This window comes from Gopherus evgoodei, chromosome 23 (genome assembly GCF_007399415.2).
Source record: "Gopherus evgoodei ecotype Sinaloan lineage chromosome 23, rGopEvg1_v1.p, whole genome shotgun sequence".
Taxonomy (NCBI): domain Eukaryota; kingdom Metazoa; phylum Chordata; order Testudines; family Testudinidae; genus Gopherus; species Gopherus evgoodei.
The window spans coordinates 15764343-15769267 of NC_044344.1; the positions used below are offsets into that span (position 1 = coordinate 15764343).

Here is a 4925-nt window from a genome sequence, read left to right on the forward strand (position 1 = left end):
AATCCTGACTCCGGCTGTTGGAATGATATGTAGAGATTCAAATAGGAAAGGAACTGTCTGAATTGTTAGTGTGGGGAATGAACAGCAATCTATAGCAATGTCATTAGCCACAAACACACTCTCATCGTGCTCCAACCGGAAAGGAAATGGGCAGGAACTCTTGCTGTTCACCATGGACACACACTAATGCACAGCCGTGAGTGTGCTGGGGGAGCTGGTCTGAGCAATTTGAAGTGACAATTCTGTGAGAACAGAAATATTGTGTAGTGAAGCAGCTGCACATCAAGTAGTTGTGGCTGAGTGGTTAAGGTGATGGACTAGAAATCCGCTGGGTGTTTCCCCATGCAGGTTTGAATCCTGTCAACTACGGAAGCATTAGTGTGTTGTCATTGTTGTCTTAGTGCCTGAGCATCCATGGAGCCAAATCTGGTCTCACTCTGAGGCTGTCTACACTTAAAATACTGCTGCAGCACTGTGGAGTAGACAGTTGCTACAGTGAGAGGCGAGGTTTTCCATCCCTGTAGTAGCTGCATTGACAGAACAATCTTTCCTTTCATTTAGCACTATCTAACCATGGCTTAGGTCAGCTTAATTATACTGGTCCTGGGGTTTTTCACACCCTGAAAGACGTACTTGTTAGAGGGTTTATCCTATCAACCTCCCATTCCCTGGTCCTTCTCACGTGACCAGAGAGCAGCAATGCACGAAGCTCAAAGGTGCAAACAATTCAATGTTTATTGGGGTAAACTTCCAGCAAGCAATGATTCCAGTTTCCTTCCTCAGGATCCCCCTTCCCAGCTCTGACACCACAGAGGCTTGCCTGTGTCCCTGTTCCCCTTCCCTGTTCCTATTCCCCCCGTTGGCAAAACATAATTCCAATTCCCCTACCCCTATTCCCATTCGCATTCCCCCCCTTACTTCCTGATTGACTGCAGACTATATAGTAAAACTTGAGTTCTGCTTAGCTGTGCCTTAACCAATCATTTTACTGAAATGTAACTAACCAATCCTAACATATTATAACATGATTATCTAACCAATTATACCCCACTGCCTTAATTGGTTTACACCCAACAAATTAATTATACAGCAGGCTGAAACAATCACAGTACCAGACAGAGATTATACAGACAAGCAATAGCAAAGTGGGGACTACAGTGATAGAACAACAAAGAAATGAGAATTTCACACCCCAGCTATTGACCAGTGAGTTGTTCCCAGATAGGATGCTATCCTGGTAGAGGCAGGTTGCTTAACTCTCTGGCCCCCAAGGCAGGATTTTGAGGTTCACCATTACTGTCTCAGAATGCCAGCACCCATCTTTTGTTCACTTAAAATGTGAGCAGGGAGATTCCAACACCTCAGAACTCATGGAGCTCCAGGAAACATGTAACTTTAGGTCCAGGTGAGTGTGTCTAAAAATCAGCTGTGCTGTAGAAGGTCTCTAGGAGTTGAAAGAGATGTGCCATCTCGACCTCCCTAAAGAGTTCATCAACTATTAATGATAACTAGGGTTGATAAGTCATATTCTTTGTAGTATCAGGATGGTGGACTGGTCTAAAGTGCTAGTTATAAGACTCTTTTTCTTCCAGTCCCTTGGGTGTTCTGGTCTCTGCATAGAGACGTGGTTTCACATCCCACTCCTGACATTACGATTTAATTCTATCTGGAGAAAATGGCCTCACTTCAATCTCCTTTGGAACAATAGAACACCATTTGCTTAGCTTTTCTATTCCAGTAGCTGTGAGAGAAGCTCCAAACCAGGGGGAAACAGTGCCTGTTCTCTCGACTGATCAATTTTTTGTCTTCCTTCATTCCAAGCCATTTTCTCAAATACATCCGTATTTCCCACACTTTTATGAAACATTAGGCTCATCATTTAATTGCCACACAACTGTACTTATGAAGTGAAGTGAAACACAACATTTTTTGGATATTCTTGCAGAAGAGATTTGCTTTCTGATCTGGAATTGAACAGGGGCTACCCGAGGGGGACAATGCTACTCCCTTTTCTTGACTCATCCAAAAAACATAAGTTCGTGGTGCCCTTTGTTTCCCTGTTCTTCAAACACCTGTCGGGGTGGCCTAGGGATACTTGGCCCTGACTCTCAGGGTCCCTCCCTGCCCTACCTTTCTATATGATTCTGTTGTGTGGGTTTGCGCTATGTCGTTGTTCCACGCTGAGCTGTTTTGCACAGTGTCCCTTTGCACTCTGATGCATTGTTTCGTGTTGTATGGTTTCTGCACCGCCTTGTGTTGTGTTGGTTTGAGCTGAGCTCTTTTGCAGTGCGTCATTTTGCCCCATGGGGCGTTCATTTGCATGGTGCTGAACTGTAGGGCTTTGCACTCCTACGTGTTGTCACTTTGTGCTGTGGAATGTCAGTTCACGCTGAATTGTTAGATGTTAGATTGGGGTGTTTCCACTTTTGTTGTTGTTTATATTATATTGCGATGGCATCGAATTATAGAGCTGTACGGCTGCAAGGGCCCTGGAGAGGTCATGAAATCCAGCCCTCTCTGCTGAAGCAGAGCCAAGCAGAGACGATGCATCGAGGGCATGTGGGATCAAGTGCCCACAGCAGTCGGCCCAGGCAGGGAGCAGAAGGAGGGAACCAGAGCCAGAGCAGGTTGTCTATGGGACCAAGTATATGCAGAGTATCCTTGACAGAGGTTTGTTCAACCTGTTCGTAAAAACCTCCTAGGACAGAGACTCCACAGACACCCTTGGGAGCCTATTCCAGAGCTTAACTACCCTCAGAGTTAGAAAGCTGTTCCCAATATCTAACGTGAATCTCTCTGGCTGCAGATTAAGTCCATTACTTCTTGTCCTACCATCAGTGGACATGGAGACCAATTGATCATTGTCCTATTTATAAAGACCAAACTTTTCCCTCTGCAATCATCCGTTAAATGGTTATTATCCCCTCTTCTTGCTTGGGGTACAATGGAAGAGGAGAAAATACTCTCTTAACATAGGATGCAAATGTCAGTTTGTTCTCTCTTCATGTTTTACTGAAGCTCAGAGAGAAGAAGAAACATGACCTGCCAAAGAGCATAGAGAGTTTGTTTCATTTTGATCTGTGACTATTAGCAGAAGAGTGACACCTAAGGGCTGTCGCTACCACCCACCATGGGGCTTGGATTTATGATGGTGGGATTAAGAGCATCATGCTCTACCAACAGAGCTAGCTAGATTTAAAGTCAGTCAACTGCCCAGACGCAGTGTAGAAGGTGCCCTGAAGGTTTTTATTTGTGAGCTGAGGTTCCCTGTCTTACATTTGCCTTCTTTCCTGGTTTGTTATGTCTCCAGCGAGCAAACCAGAGCTGTCACAAGGCTGGTTAGATGCTGCTTTCTAGACCAGAGAGCTGGGGTTGATTTAGCATGCTGCCGCCATCAGCTGGTCAGAGCAACCAGGGCAGGAGGTCGGAATTTAGGATTCTCCCACCAAGGGGAGGTGCTGTTGGACTCATCTAGTGGGGGAGAGTCTGAAAAAGATTCTCGGTTCCCAGAGAGGGGGCAGACAAGCTGGTGCCACACACACATTTTCACAGGGAATCAGGCCCCCCCTTGGGAAAAACTCAAAAGAAGCCCAGACCCAGGAGTGTCAGAGAAGGGAATCACTGTTTGCTTTAAGAGATGGGTGAGGGAAACCTGCAGGTCCTTAGATCCCTCCAGCACCTGATAGAACCATTTGTGGGGAAAGTCTGGGGAAGCCAAGGAGAGGGAAAAAGGCCTTGCAGCTGTTGTGCAATCACCATGCTCTCAGCAGAACGGTCCGAGGAGCTCTGCTCTCAGAACACACAAGATGGCAAAGTTCAGAGCCCTGTTGCACGGAGTCAGACTGTGATCAGCTCACAGTGAGAGGAAGCAACACCCCTCCCTTGGTCTCTATGCCAGAGCTCCTATCATCTGAGTGTCCTTCCTGCAAGAGTCGGCTGCTGAGAGGGTTGCGATGGGGTAAATGAAGACAGAGGAGGATTGTTCCTCCTGGGTTTTTTTTTGCGTGGCTCTGTGATCCTGCTGGAGGAAGCATCCTTAGAGTTTATTTCAGTGGCTTGTGTTGGGCTGAGGTTGTGACCCTGAGTACAGGGGTTCCTGTACTCTCTGTTCTTAACCCCTCAGGGAGTGGACAATGGAGTACTGTCAGAAAGTGGATAGAAAGTAGCCTAAGAAAGTGTAGCATAAGTGAGGAAAAAACCAACATTATCAGCTCCCTGGTGGTCTAGTGGTTAGGATTTGGCACTTTCACTGCCAAGGCCTGGGTTCAATTCCCAGTCAGGGAAAAGTGACTTCAACTTAAAAAAAGCTTCAGTTATTCTTCACTTGCAATGTAAATAAATCTGTGGCTGTTCCCTGATTCCCCCATCTTCCCAGTGTCTCCATGGCAGGGATGGCCAATGGAATGGGGAGGCTTCTGTGGCTATTGGGTCCTCTCAGTCCCTCTTGGAGGGAAAGACTCACTGCCAAAAGTGGCAGAGGTAGAGCTGCTGCTGATTGCAGCTTTTTTGTTTTTTTTTTTCCGCTTGGGGTGGCAAAAATGCTGGATCTGGCCCTGCTCCATGGAAGACAATTTGTTAAATCCCAGATGAGTGGAATTCTATCAGTTCTCAGCCTGAGTCCTTAGGTCTTAATCCTGAGGATATTGTCCCATCATGGGGCCATTTCCCTCCTCTCTTTCATACAGAAGCACAATTTTCCTTGCACAGCCACAGGAACAGCAAGATCTTTCTCTGTCCCTTGTGCAAAGCAGGGGGCCAAATTCCATGGAAACAATGGATGAGATGGGGCCCTGGGCACATCCAGCCCTGGCAGTGAGATGTTCCCTCCCCTCTTTCTTTATGCTCCTGTTGTTATTTCATGGATTGTCTGGGATGGGGGAAAAGCTGAGTTCACTCCAGGTGAAGGGTAAAAAGGACCCTCAAAG

At 46.6% G+C, this 4925-nt stretch overlaps 2 non-coding genes across 2 annotated transcripts; both read left to right on the top strand.

Moving 5' to 3' along the window:
- Positions 1–286: 286 nt before the first annotated feature.
- Positions 287–369, top strand: TRNAS-AGA. Its single transcript has one exon. It is a non-coding gene; the product is annotated as a tRNA-Ser (tRNA).
- A 3843-nt stretch (positions 370–4212) lies between these two features.
- TRNAE-UUC lies at positions 4213–4284 on the top strand. The gene has a single exon. It is a non-coding gene; the product is annotated as a tRNA-Glu (tRNA).
- Positions 4285–4925: the final 641 nt, after the last annotated feature.